Raw genomic sequence first — 19845 nt, forward strand, 5'->3', positions numbered from 1 at the left:
AGCAATCCAGAAATACATCAGGTAACCACTATAAATACAATTTTAGAATGAATTTGCAGGACTTGAAGGAACAAAACATTTGTGTCCACCTAAATATCTCAGCATTTCAGTTTCTTTTAAAAACATTTGCAATTCTACAATTGTCAGGAGGCCACCAACATAATATCTCTGCTTGCGCTTGCAACCTGAATTTAAGAATCTCAAGACTGTAAGATGGAAATGTCAGAAAATTCTGACATTGACCAGCAAGTCTGAAAGCCAGGAAAGTGTCCTCATTAAACATCCAAATATTATCACTCATTTTCATTATTTTCTAGTAAACGTTATTGACTATATCCTAGGTGTAAATTTCAACAAATAAGCATCATGACACAAACATTTCTGATATTCAGGTCCCCTGATATCTTTAAAAATACTGGTAAATAACAGTCATAAAACGCCCGACTTTCTGTTGGTTGGCATGGAAGCAAAATATGCACAGCCAAAAGTTTAAACATAGGACTTCAGGTCTTAGGAGAAAGGTGGGCCTGGATGACCTCGTGGTGTCCCTCCCAGCAGTATGAATCAGATGGGCCTTCCACACACTATCTCATGGCCTCCCTTTCCCAGCTTCCTCTTTGTTCTGTACAAAAGCAAGCCTCTTAACAGCCCCATACTTTTCTCCTCCCCCCTCCCCGGCAACACACACACACACACACACACACACACACACACACACACACACAGAGGCAAGAATTAGAAGGAAGCAAAGTGTGACAGTGTTGCAGGAACTGGCAACTGAGATGGTGGTAGAAACAACTTCTTGTGCTTTCAAGGAGCAATTTGATCATTGCTGGGAGGCGGCACAGAGAGCAGCTGCTTTCTCGGCTGCAGCCAGCAGTGCAGGAGATGGGTGTGGAGAGGGGGGTGGTCCTCACCAGGGCGGGGTCAGAAGAGGTGTATGCTCTCCCTCACCTGATGCATTGATTTGCCCCCACTAAGAATGTCGGTTTTAAGTCAGCCTTTTAGAATTTAATTTCCTTTGGTAGAAGAGTGCTTCTTTTAGAATCGGAACAAAATGTTTTAAAAGGTTGGTGGGAGGCAGTGCATGACCCAACCCAGATTTCCCTGGGTGGATTTTCAAGACTTAGGTGATCCTGCAAAGAGTGTGCACACACCCTGCTTTGAGCTGCTTCCGGAGAGGTGGCCATGTTCGTTTCTGTCAAACAGCCAAAACAGCTGAGTTGTGGAGCACCTTCAAGGCGAGCGGATTTATTGCAGCAGGAGGATTTGTGGGTGTGAGCCCTTTTGCATCGGACGGAAGCGGGCTCTCCTCCACAAAAGCCGTTGCCACTATAAATCTGTTCATCTTGAAGATGCCACAAGGGTTTTCATTCCCAGCACAGCAGAGAGGAGGGAAGAAGGGGGCCCTGCCTGTTTGGCTCCAGAAAGGTGCTCAGTATAATTGGGAAGGGCTCCCGGACTTAAAGTAACTGCTGTCTGTTTTGGACACGCTGGAACTTGGGGTGGGCAGGAGAGCTCTAAAAGGTCCTGTGGATTCTGGAGTGCTGCTTCCCCCCCTCTGCATTCATGTTGTCAAAGACCCGCCTGGAAAATGCTCCACCTAGCAAGAGTGGCTGGCTGTGGCCAGAGTAGGGATACATATCTGTGTTGCATATTTAAGATGGTTTAGAGCTGGGTAGGGGACACGGTGATCATGGGGCGGGGGCATAACTGAGAGTTTGTTAAATCTTTTGGTCGGGGGTGGGAACCACCAGCATCCCTGACTTCTTAAAACCGTATGCTTGAAGCAAAACGCTTCCAAGTTCGTTGAGCCCTCTCTGTGTCATTCGGCAGTCCCAGGGAGCTGTTTCAGCCTCTTCCCAATCCTCTGTCCAGAGACGCTCTGGCACCCCTTTGGCAGCAGTCTCTTCCCCCCCCCCCGCCCCCTGGTTTGCTGCTGCAGAATTTGCATATGAATTTGCATATGGTTCCTGGGCTTATCAGAGGACAGTGGAGCAGATCTCAAGCCAGCACAACATTGCAGTGGGGAGATATACCCAGGGGAGGGGAAATGGAGGCAGCAATAATACATGTACGGAAACCGAGGGCAGGACCAGTCTGGTCATCCTCCCCAAGGGCTAGAAACTTGTCGGCTTTTTGCATCTCTGTGTGATAAATGTCGAGCTTCTCCAAATCCTGAACTCTTCACTCAGTATGAATATTTGCATGCTTGTGGTGCAGTCCCTCCTGCCTCCCCAGCTAGCAGCCAACACTAGAAATAACCTTGCTGGATTCAGTGCACAAACTATGAAGAGCCAAGTGTGTGTGTGTGTGTGTGTGCGCACGCATGCGTGTGTGCATGGGGGGCATTAATAAAACCCACAAAGCCTCAGCCCTGACATCCTCGTTTTAGCCACATTGTGCCCCCCTACACCCTTATCCTACATTCTGTTTCCATCCTAATGTTTCTGGGAAGCACACAAGCAGTGTATGAAGAGGAGAGCCTGCCCCTCTTGTGCACCAAAGGGTGCTGGGGACAAACATCTGGTACACTGCATCTGCATATGGGGGCTCCATTTGGCACTCTTAATAAACATCTGAATTGCAGAGGAAGGGGTAGGATGGATTATCTATCTATCTATCTATCTATCTATCTATCTATCTATCTATCTATCTATCTATCTATCTATCTATCTTATTCAATTTATACACCACCTTTCCAGTGTTCTCTCTAATTTTTTTTCATCTATTTGCGGAATGACTTTTGTTCTGGACAGCAATATCTGGGCAGTGTGTGCGCACCTGCATTCAGAGTGGGGCCTTCCTGATTTCATCCTGAGTAGGATCAAAAATGAACTGAACGAACATCAAAAAATGCGTGAGCACGCACACGCACCGGCCACTTCCAGTACGATGCTGACCGGGGCTGCAAGGAGGTATGCAGCGGCCCCGTGCCAGTGTTTTGGGGGACAGTGCCGGTGGGGAAAACCCAGTGGGGGAGGTAAGGGTATCCTTCCTGCTCCTTAAAGGAACCCCCTGCCTCTGAACCGGCTCGAACGCTGGACTTATGAACTTACGCTCTGAAAAGGAGTGCCGAACCGCTTGGTGCTCATCCCTACTCCCTCAATGAGGTATGAATGATACCAACTAGGCCAGCTCCAACAACCTCCCTGCAAGATGAAATCAGCCAAGTTGGGCAAGGATCCAAAGATCAGGTGGTAAGCCACACCGCTCCAAGCAGCTTGTCCACGGCCTCAGGAGTCACAAACTGAAACTGATCCGATCGAATATTGGATTGCAAGAGGGGTTGTTGGACACCTCCCTAATTGGCCCTGCAGAAATATTGGAGTCCAGATCAGCCCATACGCGAGATATTTATCTGCAAAGAACTCATGAATGCATCACAGTGAGAAAGTTTCCGGAAACAGATTTGAAACAGAAGGGGTTTGAGTTAAACCCCTAACAATCCGGAACCGCTCTGCTGGATAAGAATTTGCAAACGCAATGCGCGCAGAATAAAGTCGCTTCCTTGCTGCAGGTATTGCCACAGCAGAGGCCTTCAAATGTGCCCTATGCTGTGTCTTATCCCATTCAAGATGAGCATTTGCACTCCAGTCGCCTACCTTGCCGCTTCAGCTCCCATCGCTCTTCTGTATACCATGGAGCTGATTTTAAAGTGGGCCGGAAAGGACACTTACGAGCAATTGTGTCTACTGCCCTGGTAAGTTCCCTGTTCCAGGTATCCACCAGGGCATCGACAGCATTACTGGCAGAACCAACTCCAAAAGCCTCCAAGACCCTTTGGAATCCTACTGGATCCAACAGCCTTCTCGGGCAGGGCATTGTAATAGGACACACACACCCCGCCCCCCGCAGGGGTCAGACGTGACTGTGAGACCACCCTGAACCAAGAAGTGATCTGTCCATGACAATGTGGAGACTACAGGAGACCCCACCCATGGAACACGCTACCCTGCCCCGATCCGAGCAAAAGACCAAATCCAACGCGTGATTGGCAACATATGTTGCTCCTAGGAATAATTGGGATAGGCCCATGGTTGTCATGGCTGCTATGAACTCCTGAGCAGCACCAGACAAACCAGCCCCAAAGCAGACGTTGAATTGCCCAGCACCAAAACCCTGGGCAATGCCCACACCAACTCAGCAACCAGCTCCATCAGCTCAGTCAGGGAGTCTGGGAGGCAGTGAGGTGGACGGGACACCCACAGAATCCCCAGTCTATCCCGGGTCCCCAGCCGAAAGTACACACACTCAATAGAAGTCAGTTCTCTCCCAGGGATCCTGTTAAGGGAGGTGTTGTTCTGATGGACACACAGCGGCTCGCCCTCTTCCCCATATCTGCTCAGCAACAGAGTTCCCTGGGGGAAGAGATGGGGCCCACACAGGATCACTAGCCTCCCCCAACCAGGTCTCAGTTACACAAGCCAGGTCAGCTCCTTCATCTACGATCAAATCATGGATGATTTCAATCTTATTTGAACCGACCTGGCATTACAAAGGAGCATGATGAGGTTCAGTGGGGAGTTGGAACTGCGCCCCAAGGCCTGAGAGAGGACAGGGCAGCTGGAAGGGGAAACCTTTGCTGGACTCCCTTCCCTTGTGCCGGCCTGCCAAAGCCCAAGCCTCTACTGAAATAGCCGCCCCAACTTCATTGAACACGGCCCTGCTCCATCCTGAAGAAGAGAGCCCAGACACCTCCCAGTGAGCAGCCAGCCACGAGCCACAAGCCACAAAAACTGGAGGGCCTTGAACACAACTTCTCCTCAGACCTCAGGCCCGGCACCAAAGGCTGGCCCCAGTCCTTTTAAGCCAGACCCCCCAGACCCCACCTCTCCCGTGGACTCTGGAGCCTGGCTGATGAAACCGGCCCCGTCGCTGCAGCTGGTCAGGGCCAATGGGCAGAGGCTCAAGCTGGCTGAAGGCATTCCAGCAGCCGGTCCTCTCTGCTGGGCAAGGCCGAAGGGAGGCGGCGGCAGGGCACAGCCTGAGCTTAACAGCTCAGTGCACAAATCTCAGTAGTGCATTCACCTCCAGTGCCGGGAATGGCGTGAGCAGACTCCCCCTGCCCTGGTCCCTAAACCAGGGGTTTCTTACGGAGAATTACAAGCCTGCTGGAATGATCTGTGCTCTCCTCAACAGCAGGCCCCGTTCCCTGCCGCAGCGGAGAGCAGAGTTGGCTGCTTCCCTGCTCCAGTTTTGACACCCTCTGGGGAGAGACCACAAATCCTGGCTGAATTGCAATTCCCTGTCTGGGGAGAGACGCCTCCGACCGCCTTTCCACTCAGCGGATGCTGCCGCCTCCCTGTTTTGAGGCCGCCATTAGCCACTGGGAGAAGGGGGTCTTGTAGGCCTGGTGGCAAAGCATCGTCTCCTGTGGCCAGCCAGGCAATGCTAATGGAGGGCTGCGCAAGCCGCAGCTAGCAAGACGGGCCCTCTGTGTGTGGCAGCAAGGTGGGGACCCATCATTGCCCACATCCATCCTTCCCAGGCTTTTATTGGATGGAGGCTTTGGGACAAGATAATGGCCTGGAGGTTAAACTCTCCAGCTTCTGCCCTTGACTTCTGCAACGCAAACTGCTTCGTTTACAACTCTCACTCGGGCCTGGCAAGTGTGCCCCAGACACACAGCTACCCAGCAGGTTTTTTTTGCGCCTAGGCTTTGTTTGAGTCAGAGACCCCCAGGGCTTTACCCCCCACCCATTTGCACAGGCTCAGAGGCGGCAGAAGAGAAGAGACAGTTAATAACAGGAGACCTGTGGATCAAACCAAAGGCACCTCTCATCCAGCATCCTGCTCCCAACAGTGGTCCCAGCCAGGTCCTTGCAGGTAGCTTGCAAGCAGAGAGCATGTTTGCTCCCCAGCAACTGATAGGCAGAGGTAGACTACTTCTGAGTCTGGAGGTTATATTTAGCCATCCTAACCAGTAGCTTCATTGACTCCTAAAACCAGTTCAAGCCTGTATATAATTTCCCTGCCCTCCTGCCACACCCCTTCCCAGCTTTCGGTTCTGTTCCTAATACAAATATGACAAATATTTATATATCCCACTTATCAACAAAAGTTCCCAATGCAGTTAATAGAGGATTGCACACCCCTTCCTCCACTTGGCATGAATCAGAAAGCTAGGCTTAATTTTACAGAGCTTAGAAAATGGTGTGGGCATCAGGGAGGGGGTACGTCAGCAGTGATGTGACAGCGGCGAGCCAATAGGGGCCTATGGCACTCTCTCCACTATTGCAATAAGTCTAATTGGTGGTGGAAATCTTTTCCCAGCAAACAACCCCCTGCATTCTGAGTGCTGGGAAAGTGTGATTTCCCCGCAACAGATGGCAAGAAGACACCTGGATTTTGTGTAGCAAATATGCATGTTATCATCCCATGCAGCGCGCACACACCCCTAGTCATCTGGGAAGGTTCCTCTGTCCCCACCCCTGGGGTGGCAGTCCATCTGGAGAGGTCAAGGCTAAACCGTATTCCAGAACTGTGCTATGCAGCAGGATTAGTCTGGAAACAATGATATCAGCAGCTGACAGCGGGTGCTTCTGCCAGGAATCTGGGGGCCTGAATCAGGAGCCTCATGGCCTGCGGGTGGGGACAGGCGAGAGCATTACCTGCACAGCAGGGGCGTGCCAGAGCCTTGGCAGGCAGCAAGAACCCTCTGGATCGGCCAGGCTGGGTGGGCATGCCAGGAGCTGGGCTTTGTACTCTTGTCTGATTAGCAAAGAAGTTGGGTCCGGCCTGACACAGGACTGCAGTTAACCCTGGATTCTGTGGGATTCCTCCAGACTTCGGGAGCTACACTCTCCCCTCCCCTCCCTACGCAGGAGCCAGAAGAATTCTACTTCCCATTGTGGTTTTTTAAAAGTCAAGATTGGTTGTGACATCCCAACCAACCTTGGTCTCCTCTAACCAACATGCTTGGTCTGAAGCAGGTCACACAGCTTGGTTTGTTTTTCAGAGATGTCACGTGGAACCGAGCTTGAGCCGCGGCTCCATGGAGCATCCAAGTACCTTCTGCCCGTTATCAGGCCGTCATCGTCATGGGAGGCAGGGACAGAAACGTTCTGCCCCCCATCTCCACCTAGTGCGATTAGCAAGGGCAGGGGTGCTGAGCGCCTGTGTGGAGTTAAGCCCGAAGGGGTTTGTCACCCCCAAGGATCGCGGCAGTGGCAAATCGTCCCTCGCTCTAGTCACACACTGGGTATGCTCAGGCTCACTTTGGAAACGAATGCCTGTACGGCCATTCACACAAACACACGTACCTGTGCACAGACACCTGTACGCGTGGCCAGCGTAATGTCTATAACAGGGCTGGGTGTGCTTATTTCCTTTGCCAAGGCCTGCCCTAGACCCCATCTGCTTGGCCTCCCTGTACACACCCCGCTGACTGAGAACAACAACACTTGGGGCATCTGGTGAAGTGGACGCCCGTCCACGAATGGACGGGTTGGTCTTTAAGGGGCTCCAAGATGCTCTGCTCTTTTTGCTGCCGCTGACCAACAGGGCTGCCCCTCTGGGTGGAGGCCGTTTCTTCAGCAGGACCAAGGGCTGTTTGCCCCTAACCTCCAGCCCTGACCACAGGGAGTGGGTTTGTGGTTTTCCGCGGGAGTCTTTCCTTCAGGAAGATAGTGGGCAGGTGGGAGAGGCTGGGAGGGGAGGCAGGTCGAGTACGAAGGAGCTAGAATCAGCAGGCCAAAACCTGCTTTGCTCCTGCTTCTATTCTGCCGAGTCCGGAGTCAGCAATTCTTTTTACAGCTGTTAAGCAGGAAAAATCCACTCCTCTGGGTCAGGATGAAGGGAAAGGGGTGGGGGGCGCGGGAGGAGGGACTATTTAATGGCCCCGTTAACACAGCAGCAGGTGCGTGAGTTGGAGAGAGCCATTAGGAATGAGTCGTTGGGCCGGATCCGGGAGCGGAAGCTTTTAAGATTTATGGGGTGAAGAGGGGGGACCGATTTACTGAGCGATAACGTAGCCCCAGGAGTGGGCCACGCGACTGAGCCGGCTGTCCCTCTGGGTTGCCCATGTGGTGAGGAGGAGGAGGAGGAGGTCTTCCTCTCATTGGCTGCCAGTCAGAAATTTGGGAGTAGCAGAAGCCTGGCAAAGCTGTCTGTATTCAGTCAGCGTTCAAAATGGGGCAGAGGAAAATGCCCAATGCCCCATGTGCCTCAGAAGAGCATAAAAAGACCCCCCCCCCCCGCCAGATCAGACCAAGCTACCTGTGCACCCAGTTCCCGACAGGGGACAGTCAAATACCAGTGGGAAGCTCAGAAGTAAGGGCGCATAGGCAAAACCCCTCTCCTGTGGTCTGCCTCCAAGCCCCTCATATTGAGAGACAGACTGCCCCTGGACATTGAGGCTCTATGGAGCTGTCAAGGCTAATGGCTGTTGACAGGAACAGGGGAGGGAGGTCAGCTCTGCTCATTCCACAGGGGCCCCCCCACACACACCAATACTATTCAGCCGCCCCCTGCCCCTGCCCTCTCACGTGGCTTCACGCTCCCGAGTGCCACAGCCCTTCCCGGCAGGCTGCTGTCCTTGGCCACGCATCGGGCAGTGGGGCTTCGCGTCCTGCCACTCCAAACATCCCAGAGCCCGAAGGCCTGGCTCTGCACGTTCACGGCTCGCCACGACAATTTATGCAAAGTGTACACATTATGCAAATGATATTAGGATTATTTGATCTCACAAATCTTATCGTCTGATTTATTAGACACAAATTGCGTTCCGTGTCGGCAGACGGATAACGGTGTATCCAAGGCCGTTCCTTCCGCACTGGCTGAGGGGTGCTTTTGGAATCACAGGCAGGGAAACAGCCCGGGCGTTTCCCAGAAGCTTTCTGCTTCGGGGATAGGTGCTGGCTCGTGTTTTAAAGCCCACCTTTTCTGTGAAGCCCCAACTGAGTGCCCTTTCCCTACCATCACGTATTGTTTCGGTTTCTCTATCGTATAATTGTCCCAACCTCAGTTTCCCTCCATGGCCACCCTGGTCTCCTTTGTGTTGCTATCTCGACTGTAAGCCTGTCAGGGCGGGGACCTGTCTTCTCATGCTTTGCCAAGTACCATGTATGTGGATAGCACTGTATGGTCTCCCTCTGGGGTGAGGCTGCAGAGCTGGCGTGGGCTGGGGAGGCAGGCAAGGTCAGGCCTGCAGGTGACGGCCAGGGGCTAAGGAGCTGGGCTGCCAGGAACAGGGTCCTGACCGAGAGGAGGGCCACAAACTGGAGGCACAGAATAGCCTGGGGAGCTCTTGAACCAGCTCCTGGGCTGGCTGGGCAGAGGCTGAGCCTACATGGAGGCCAGCAAGCTCCCACCCTTCCTCTGGCCACTCGGGGCTCAGTTGGTACCACCTGGCTCCAGTCCTGTCTCGTCCTCCTGAAGAGACCCCACCCCCCCATGAGGAGGCCTTCCCAAACCGAGGCATCCCAACTGCTATTTAAAAACCAAAACCTGAGCAGGGAAGGGCCAGTGACATGCTTAATGTAACGTGTAGCTAGCGGCCTTCCTCACATCTTGTTGCAGTGAGTTCCATAAGTTAACGACACACCACATCCAAAACTCTGTTTCCTTTTTTGCCTGCCTTGGAGTGCCTCACTGCCAATAAACTTCAAGGGGGTGATCCCTGAATTCTAGTCTTACAAGAGGTGTGTGTGTGTGTGGGGGCCTTCAGCAGCTCTCCCTTGAGTCTGACCCCTGAAAATGGAGCCTGGCCCCCAGATCTGCACTTCCTGCGCTGCTGCTAGCATCCAGACAGGCCCAACGGGACAGCTTGGCCTGTTCATCCTGTGCCAGCGACTGGTATCAACCAAAGGGCACCGTCGCAGTGCTCACAGACGTGCTCGGATGGCTTGACCTTGTGGATTTCCTCACCGGGACCATCAAGCGGCTCCGTTCCTCCTCGCATCACTGGGCGAGCACCCCTGGCAGCAGCCGGGAGTTGGCTCGGGGCTGGGGAATCAAACTCCCAACCTGCTTATTATGCCAATGTCACACCGCAACAGAGGTGGGACGGGAGCCGCGCAGAGGCATTGACGCCACCCCGCCCGGCTGTTACATCAGCCGCCAACTCCCAGACGGCGGCGGCCAGGAGGGAGGGAGAAGTAAACATGTCCGTGCCGTCACCTGCGGGCACACACAACTAACAGCCTCTCCCCCACAAGGCTCTTTGTCCACGGAACTCAGCCACAAGGCCAAAGGCCACAGTCTACTATCCATGGGAGCCATGTGGAACCTCCTTGTTTAGGAGCAGGCTATCTCAGAATGCCAGCTAGTGGGAACCAGCAGCTGGGGAGGACTGTCATCTTCACGACCTTCTTGTGTGCTTCCCAGAAACATTTGTCTGGAACACGATGGAAACAGAATCCCAACTAGATGGACCCTTTTTTGCCTGCTCTGAGGAGGTTGTTTTCCTGTTCTCATCCCTCGTCGCCCCAGCAGTTTGCTAAATTCCTCTGTCTGCTAGCAAGAAAACAAATGCCACATCTTTTAACGGTGTGGCTGCTGGGTAGCAAAGGGCCTTTGTTCAAATGGCGTCTTTCTCCACACAGTCAGCTTGTGGAACTCGCTTCCATAAGATGTGGAGTCGGCCATGGGCTTGCAAAGGGCCTAGGACTGTGGCTAATAGCCATGAAGGTTCTATGGAACCTTCAGGTTCAGGGGCAGTCTATCTCTGAATCCCCACGTCTGGCAAGGCAGACTTCAGGGGAAAGCCGTTGCTTTCGCACTGTGCTCATGGGCCTCTCAGGGGCATCTGGTTAGCCGCCATGGGAAACCGGGTGCTGGGCCTTGGCTCTGATCCAGCAGGGCTCTTCTGGTGGCCCAGTGCACCCATTCACCCTTGAATAAAGGCATTCCTTTGAAGTGTGAGGCAGCAAATCCGCACCCAGAGCCCCTGCACAAGCCCCGCCTGTCGGGGGGTCGGCTGGCCCGCTTCATTCGGAGAGGCCTTTCTCCTTCCGAGCTGGCTGTGCTGCTCGCGCTGCCTTCCTGGTACCACCCTGACCGCTTGCCGGGCCCCTTCGCCCACGGGGGGCAGAGGGAGCCGTGTCCGTCTCCCAGAGCCCAGGAAGGTGATTAGAGATGACAATGTCAGGAGCTTGTGCTCTGCCCGGAGCCACGGGACGGACGCAGCGGGGAGAGCGGGGAGCTGCAGGGCAGGCATCCAGCCCCGGCACGTACGCGGCGCCTCACCTCTCCGTGGCCTTGCTGTCCAGCTGTCCCCCCAAAGCAGCCTGCCACGAGACGGGGGCAGCTCCAGGAGTTGGCGGGGGGTGGGTGGCTGGGTGCCGCAGCCTCCCTGCTGCGAAAGAGGCAGGGTGTGCCCACTCTCTCACGCCGCCTCTGCCCTGCTCTGCTGCTCTGTGCCCAAGCGGAAAGGGCGGCAGAGCTTTGGGGCCAACCTCCGGAGCTGCCCCGGCTGCAAGAGCTCTTCAGCCAAGGATGCCACCGCCCTGCCGAAAGACGTGTCTGGCCTGTGCTTGCACGGAGCGCGGCTTCCTCAATTGGCGCTGGGTGATGCCCGGCATAGAGCCGGCCTCACGCTTTCGGCGGTGGATTAATCAGCGAGACCACAAGTTGATTAATTGGTGGGGATGCAAGTTCAAGCCTGCCTGAGGGCGTTTGCATTACAGAGCAGAATTTTAAAGATGAGCTTGCCTCGAAATGCAAGAGCCCTGCTGGGTCACACGAAATCAAACAAAGGGGCCATTTTGCCCAGCTTCCTGGTCCCAACAGCGGCCAAGCAGGGCATGAAGGCAATATTTCCCCTCGCCACCAGCACCTGGCACTCAGTGGTAGACTGCCTCTGAACCGGGAGGCTCCATTAGGCTGTAATGGCTAGTAGCTATCGACAGACCGCTCCCCGTGTTTCTCTAGCCCCACTTCCAGCCTTCTAAGGCAGTAGCCGGCACCACACCCATTGGCAATGAATTCCGCAGGCAAGGGATGCACAGTGTGAAGAAGCCCTCTCTCCTGCCTGTCCTAAAACTAACACCCACCCGTTGTGTTGAATGCTGGGGGAGAACATTCTCTTTCGGAAATGCTCTCTTTCCCCTTCAGTCTCTAGGAGGGTTAGCGTTGGTTGGTTGGTTGCATTTTAGGTGATCTTGCACTTCCTCTAATCTATCCGGGAAAGGCGCCTATACTGAGAGCCCGGCGATCTGCAGACGTATTTACATTGAACCAATTAATCAATGAGTTGGCTAAAAGGCAGGTGATGCACCAACTCTATCGTTTTCAGCCGGCGTCAGCCCTCCCACGGAATGTGGGTCATCTTTAATGTTAGCATTAAAGCAGCGGCAGTGTCCACAAGTCCGTCTGTATGTAACTCTGTCCATCTAGGGCCAGGGGCACACCCCATCCCCAGGGGCGACATGCCCTCCACTCACTGCTACCAGGGCAGGGGGTTCAGCCAGGCCACGCTGTATCTTCCCCGCCTGCCCGGCCACCCACTGGCCAGCTTCCGCCTCTTTGCTGCTGGGCTGGACAAGGAGGGATTTGACAGAAACACTCTCTGGCTCCCCCCCCATACACCCCCCCAATGTGCCATTTGAGTCCCTCCTGGGCAGCCAACTAGCTGCTGAGGCCCCCTGTCTTGCCCCCAGCCCCAGCCAGCTGCAGGTCCCCAGAGAGGCGCCCCCTTGGGAGTCTCCAAGGGATGTTTTGTTTGGGCCCCCAAGCCCTCCTGAGCCGCTCTTTGTGAGACCTCCCTTTGGCCATTGCTCAAGGCCCTGCAAAACATGGAGAAGGGCTGGAGTGCTGACCAGCCCTTCGTCCTTGGGGTTTCTCTACCCCACCACAGTGGAAATGGTGGCCGCACACAGAGATGTGGCCCTTCCTCAGATTTCCTGGGCCTCGCTAGACCGCAGCCCTGCCTGGAGAAGTCCCTAGCACACATTCCCAGGGTGGGAAAGAACAGGAGAAAGCGGGAGGCTTGCTGGCCTCGATCGAGGGAGCTGCCCTTGCCTGGCTTCTGCCCGCCACACCAACCCTGCCGGCATGCCCAGCCTTTGCAAACCGCAGTGAGGAGAGGGTGTCTTTTCCCAAGTTGCGTCGCCACCAAAGAGACAAAAGGCGTGTAGTGCCCAGTCCAGAACAGGGCTGCAGGAGAAATGGAACAGGAGGCTGTTGATGTCCCTTCCCAAGCTGTGTGAACAAGAGACCTGTGAAGTCTGGAAGCTTCACCTTGCTCTACCAATGTGGCAAGCCCAACAAAGGTTTTGGATCAAGATGAAGGTGGGGTTGAAACAGCATGGCTTCATTTGCCGCCCGCATCAAACACAGGCAATCTCAATCTCTGCTTTTGGATTTCAGGCTCTAGCTTGGGAAATATTGATGGCCTCTTGCAGGCAGTACAGTTAATAGTTTTGGCCTAAAAACCTTTGGCTAAAAACCTCCCAGGGTTTAATTAGTAAAAAAGAAAGGTGCCAGGGTTCAAGGTGGCATCCTTTGACCAGAAAATCCCATCTCTCCACATCCTAGTTGTGTGTGGGTCTCGCTGCAGTTACTTAGGAGTAAGGCAAAGGTACTTTGCACATGCACAGAGATATGCTGATCTTGGGGCTGCGGGCTTTCATCAGTCTTTTTGCAAGTCAACAAAAGCTTTCGTCATTTAATCCATGGGGAGGGGTGGTTTTAACTGGGGAGGCTGCAAGCTAAGGCCGCCCTTGTCTGTTTGTTGAGCCTCTTTTGGTTCTGGTGTGTAATTTGGAGTCGGGAGTGAAAGGGAAATAGGACAGGCGCTGGCTAGCCACCTGTACAGGAGCGGTTGCCTTTTGTTTTTATTAGGCCTGTTGAGTTTGCTCTTCCGCCTCCTCCAGAATCTCAAAAAGGCACTTCTGTTGAGACCTCCCTAAGCAGGACCAGTTGCAAGGGGAGGCTGGTCAGCGGAAAACCGCTTTAACTGGCCGGCCTGTGCTGCAGAAGAGAGCCTTGCGAGTCTGGGGCTGTGGGTGAGCCCCCTTCGGCTCAGGCCCCTCCCTCCCTCGGCTCCTGCAACGCTTCTTCAGCCCTTCTCCCGATGACACTCCGGAGTCGCTTGGAGTCCCTTGAAAGCACCACCGATGATGACAGATGATGAAATGCCCCAGAGCTGGCGAAGGCACCCCCCACCCCACCCCACCCCAGGGGCCTGACTCGCCCTTATGTTTGGCTTACTGCCGGCTGTGTTGACTTCTGAATAGTTGGATGCCTGCTTTGAGGCACAGAGGTTCGAATGTGGACTCTGTGTGGGGGGTGTAAACTGCAGCCTACCTCTGTTAACGTGGGCAGAGATGCCCGCAACTCTCCCTTGCTAAATGCCTCAAAACAATCACACACACACACACACACACCCATGTTTTCCACCAGCCCCCTTGACAATGTGCGAGTTCCACCCCATGCCCAGGTCTTTGACAAGCCCAGGAACACTCTGAGCAAGCCCTGTTTGAGGCCTGGCTTTCCTGCGGAAGAACCACAGGCTTGTATTCATAAGGCACCTCTCTGCACCCTTTGAGTACTGCTGGGGCACCCCTTCTGAAATGATCGGGGACAGTGCAAGGATGCAAGCCAGGAGCAGCCCTCCGTCCTTTCAGAGAGGCTGGGCTTCCCCGGTGGGGGCCCTGCTCAGTTTCTTCTTTGCCTGCTATAATTGAGCAGATGGGTTCAAAGAAACTGGGGGGCCCAGCTCCATCCCGCCCTATTTTCTTCATTATGTCCCTCACTCTGAAGGCCCGCCCGCCGGGTAGGGGGCGAACACAGGCCTCCTCTCCCCTAGCTATGCCCCAGTGCCTGTTCCATCCCTGGGCAGAATCAAAGGCCGTATGCTGAGGAACAGGCACTGCAGGAGGGAAAACAGCTCCTTATGTCCCCCCTAAGCTTGCACAGTTAATTCCAGCATGCACACACACCCGTGGGTATCCCCCAGATCACCGTTTTCACTTCTCCCCCTAATTTCCTCTTAGCAAAACTGATTGCATTCCCATGATCCATACATTTAAAGATTGTGCTTCTACAAATATAAAGGCAAACTTTATGAAAACAAAGGGAGAGAAATAAACCAAATAGGTGGGGGGACATATAAGCCATGCATTTAAATTTAAAGTGCACTGGGCAGTCCTCTCATTGACGAGAAACGCACACCACACACACAGACAGGACGCGCGTCCTTAAAACCAAACCAAGAACAGACAGAAAATCCTCGCAAGGGTGGTGGGTGTTAAAATATCTGCCCCCTTTTTTCAACTGTTAAGAGAAAGCCTGCACAGACCTGGCTTGATTTAAAATATGGCAAGAAATGTTATCTCCCAACAGCTGGAAGTTTGAAATCTGATCCTCAGGCAAACTGGCTTCATGGAATTTATAGATTAGATGCATTCAACAGAATGTAATCAGTGATGTCTTTTGTTTTGATTATGAAAACGACACGGGTTTTCCCACTGTCCAGCTAGTCCAGGAAAGGGGCTGACGTTGGCAATTTGGTTCTATTATAATCGGTTTGCTTAAAATCGATGCTTTGCCCTCATGGAAAAGGAGGAGGGGGGGGAGAGGGAATAGAGAAGGTTGACCAGATGAGATTAAAAGCTTTGCTAATATCGTAATCCCCCTTCTCCATCACCTGCCATCTAAGCTCCTTGAAAACATCCATTAATTAAAGCTTTCCAACTTTCACATGCCCTGTATTGTCATTAAAAACAAATCTGAAAACCCCGGGGAAGTTGCAAATGGGAGGAAAATGGGGCATGGGTCAATCCCCCCCCCATCTAGTAGAATCCAGAAATAAGTCTCCACTTCTGTGTAAACTGGAGATGATCCGCTAACTTGGAGCTGGAGAAGTGTAAATTTTCCAATCAAATTCCAGCTGCCATCTTCTTTGGGAAGTGTTGGCATTTGGACCGTGCAATATTTGCAGGGAACCGGCAATATTAGGCAGACACCAAGAATTGCTGGCGGAGGTTTGGTTAACCTCAGATTCTGCAGCTGAGGAGCAGACCCCCAAATGCCACCGGGGTCCATTTGCTAAGAGGCCATTTGGGTTTCAGTGCGGTGTTTGGGAAACTACGAGGGACTCAGGAGGTGGCTCTTGGCCAGGATGTTTCCCACCCTGCCGAGGCAACTGGGTTCCTTCAGCAGCTGAATGGTGGGGTGGGGAAGAGCCGTGTTGTCTCTGTAAAAGAGAGAAACGGCAGCTAGAATTGGCCAAACGGTCCCCCTGCGACACTCTCCAGAGCTGCTCAGCCAGCCCCTGTGCCGACTCTGCCGCTCCTGGCGAGAAACTGAATATTTTGCAATCCTTTCGGAAGGGTGGCGAACCGCTAGGGCCAAAATGTCTGTTCGTGCCTCCGCCATCTGGGTGCTAGCTGGGGACAAGCAGCTGAGGACAGACCCGGGGACGACGCGTGTTCAGAAGGCAAAACAGAAGCAAGATGCTCTCTCTCTCTCTCTCTCCCCGCTGGACGAAGGAGTCACACAGACACTCACAGGGTCCTGGAAAAGCATCCGCATGCCACGCTTGCAGTCAGGGACGAGTGGCTCCGATTCCACTGCCGAGCCCGGTTTCTCCTCTCCCCACACAGTGACACCACCACCGCGAGAAGCCGGGATCACAAACATTTGCAGACAACACACACGTACACACGTCTGGGCATCATTTTGTTCCATGAGCCTAAGGCGGGGGGGGGGGCAACGGGCGAAAGAGGAGCCTCTCCCTCTTGCTGAGAAGAGTTGGCTGCTTTCTGGGTCCCCTGCCTGCCAGCCAAACAAACCCACCAGCGAGGTTGTTTTCAACAAAGTCGTCGACCCCGGGGAGGCAGAGCAGGCAGCTGGCTCCAGGGCTGGCCACTGCCATTCCGATGGCCGCTCGGCTCGCCTCTGCTCGGCTGCCGGCTGCGCTCTGGGTTCGGTTTTGCCTCCGCCAGCAGCCGGAGCACCGTCAGAGGCAGAGCCCCAAGCCGGCAGCCGCCCGCCGCTTCCTCCAGCCAGCCCTTGCTGCGTGGGTGACCTGGTCTGCTCGCCACGGCGCCCCGCAGCCTCACAAATGCCTCTTTCTTGGGGGGGAAGAGAGACTGACATTGCCTTACCTGGTCGCAGGAGGAGGAGGAGGAGGGTTGTGCGGTGCAGCTGGGGTGGGCAGCCGAGCCCGCTCCCCTTGGCAAAGTTTATCGCGCCAGCCAGCCGCTTATTCCAGTCGCGAGAGCGAAATCGCCCATGGAGAAAGGGAGAGGAGATGACAGCAGGGTGGGGGGGTGGAAAGGGGGGCAGAGCACGGCGTGGGGGGGGATGTGCTGGAGAGAGGGAGAGGGAGAGTAGTCCGGGGGTATTGTTTCTGCGAGGAGCAGAAGGCGAGGCGATGTCGAGGTGTGTGTGCCGCGCCGGGTTGTGCGCGCCACACTCCGGAAAGGGAGGATGCTGTGACACACACGCGCCAGAGGAGATGGAGAGCGCTGTCGGGCCGCCGCTGCTGGGAATGTGGTCCAGGCTGGGGAAGGGGGCCGCTCTGCCTCCAGCAGCAGCCCCACCAGTGGGCTTTGCTTGGCACCCTCAGGCCAGGAATGCCCCCTGCTCAAGCAAGCACAGGGGGCTGGAGTTGGGGCTGCGGCTGCTGAGAAGGCAGGGGAGCGGGTTTGGGACGGGGCGGACTCTCCCCCCACCCCCGCTTGCGCCTCCCGGGCTCCTTCTCGGGTCTCTCGGGGGCGGCTGGTGTGAGAAGGAAACTCCTTGCTCTGAGCTGGAAGAGGGGTCAGTCCCCAGATGGGGTCAAGCTCCTGGCTGGCGGGGATAAACCAGGGTCAGCTGCTGTCGGTTAAGCCTCGCTCCATTAAGCAAATTGAGCCAGGCCTTCCCTGGGTGCCAGTGATCCGTGGCTGTGTCCGCGCTGCAGATGGACGCCTATCTGCGACTCAGATCCTCCAAGAGGATGCTGGCGCCTGTCTCTGAGAACAGATCCCCTGCTGGACACTCATGCTCTTCTTCGGCCCCACAACAAGGCCTCTCTCTGCCTGTCAGACCTTGGAGAGCGGCGGCTGTCCGTCACCCAGAGCTTGGGGCTTCTCCAGCTGATGGCAGAGGATGATGGGAGCTGTAGTCCAATTCTGAGCTTGGGAGAGAGGGGGATATACTGCGTACACTCTCTCTCCTGTTGATACCAGGCACCCATTTGTACACTGACCTGATTCCCCCCCAACACCCTGCCTCAACTGTTACCTTTCTAAACAGAAATAAACCCCCCCAACTGTTCCCTTGACCCATAGCAAAGCCCTTGGACTCCTGCCCGGAACCCTGGAGAGCCGCTGCCAGTCAGTGCTGAGCTAGAGGGACCAAGGGTCTGACTCAGTCGCAGGCAGCTTCCTGTGTTCCTATGATTGGGAAGGAGGGTTTGCTTGACCCAAGAAGTGTAAGCCAGGCACTGATGCAGAATTCGCCGAGCCCTTGGTCCTGTCCAGCAGTGGCAAAGAGGAGCATGTCCAGGTATCACTGAGCGGCTGGGAGGCCTCCCGCTGAAATCTCACGGTGAGGAGGGCAGGGGGCAAGCAGCTGTCCTTTCCACTGCAACCCTCTCCTCACCCGGATGTGCATCAGGAGGATAACACCAGCCTACCTCCAAGGGCTGTTGTCAGAGTTGCTGAGCTGATGCATTCTGCTTTTCACAGAATGCTAATAATGGACCACTGAATGCTAATAATTGATATTATAGTAGGCTTGCCTTGCTTGCTTGGTTCCCCCACACCCCTGGGGTTCAGGTGGCAGGTGCTGAACTAGAACCTGAGCCCCATAGTTAAGCTCTGGCCAGGCCAGGCCGTTGGGGAGTTCACCTGGAAATTGACAACCAGATATTCTTTCAAGTCACTGCCCTCTCATGGGGGCATTTGGGGTCTCTGGCTCCTGGGTGCTCCCTCTGTGCCATCTGGCTTTGTTCTGCTTTCCCCTGCTGTTATTTTTGTGATGCCTCTGTTTTAAGTGAATGGCTTTCTCTTGTTCTTAAGCCGCCTTGGGGGAATCCTAACGCATGGAAAGGCAGGGTATAAATGTTCTAAATAAATCACGAGTGCTCAGCCCCTTTGACGTTGAAGAAAGGAATTCCTTCAGCTACGCCTTGCTTAATGAATCTGGGAAGAACGGGCGGCAAAAAACGTTATATGTCTCCATCCCTCGCTGTGCTCCGCAGCACTAATGAAGCATTCTGATTAGGCTCTGATATCCCCTGCCAAATTTTGCATGTCGACAAACTGCTCTTTTGGCCTGAGAAAAGTGCTTGTCTTCCCATACTGCTTGTCTGAAGCATTGGGGCTGATCTCCAGTCCACAACCTCACTAGGTGGCCTTGAGCCACCGGCTCCCTCCCAGCCTCAACTGCAATGTGGAGAGAATAAAACTTCCTTCCCATACAAGGTTCTTGGAAGGATTACAGCAACACCCCTATGAAGTGCTTTGAATACTCCAAAGTGCTCTAAAACGGCTCCCTTGCTCTTCTGGGTCTGATCCAGCAGGGCTGTTCTTATCTGTGTACCTACAGATCACATTTTAATGCTGCGTGCTATATTCTTGTCGCTTTAGAGTGTTGATAAGGCATGTTGGAGTGCAGGAGAGAAACTGATGCTTGCTGTGTCGGTTTTATACTCGCATAGATTCCAAGCACAATTTGTTTAATTTTTATTTATTTTTAAAACAGAGATCATTCCTGCTTTTCTTTCAAAATATTCAGGGTGGCTTACATCATGAAAAATGTAAAATCCATATACGACAGAGAGCCATATAAGATGCAATACAACAGGGCTTGAGAAATCCCAAGCACTGAGGAGCCACAGGCTTAGAAATTTAACCGTGGTGCCTAGACTTGGATATTCAGAGGTAGAGTTATTGAATAAAATCTGTA

The 19845-nt window shown here is 54.0% G+C and overlaps 2 protein-coding genes across 10 annotated transcripts in view; one reads left to right on the plus strand and one right to left on the minus strand.

The window, feature by feature from the left end:
• The window catches only part of FLRT1 (fibronectin leucine rich transmembrane protein 1), a 111688-nt gene extending 94508 nt beyond the window's left edge, over positions 1-17180 (minus strand). For all 3 annotated transcript variants that reach the window (XM_053277718.1, XM_053277716.1, XM_053277714.1), the window contains exon 1: positions 17055-17180. The gene's annotated coding sequence lies outside the window, so the exon portion shown is untranslated. The remainder of the gene's footprint in view (positions 1-17054) is intronic.
• MACROD1 (mono-ADP ribosylhydrolase 1) overlaps positions 1-19845 on the plus strand; it is a 197112-nt gene that overhangs the window by 116697 nt on the left and 60570 nt on the right. The gene's annotated exons all lie outside the window — the stretch shown is intronic.

This window comes from Hemicordylus capensis, chromosome 14 (assembly GCF_027244095.1).
Source record: "Hemicordylus capensis ecotype Gifberg chromosome 14, rHemCap1.1.pri, whole genome shotgun sequence".
Taxonomy (NCBI): domain Eukaryota; kingdom Metazoa; phylum Chordata; class Lepidosauria; order Squamata; family Cordylidae; genus Hemicordylus; species Hemicordylus capensis.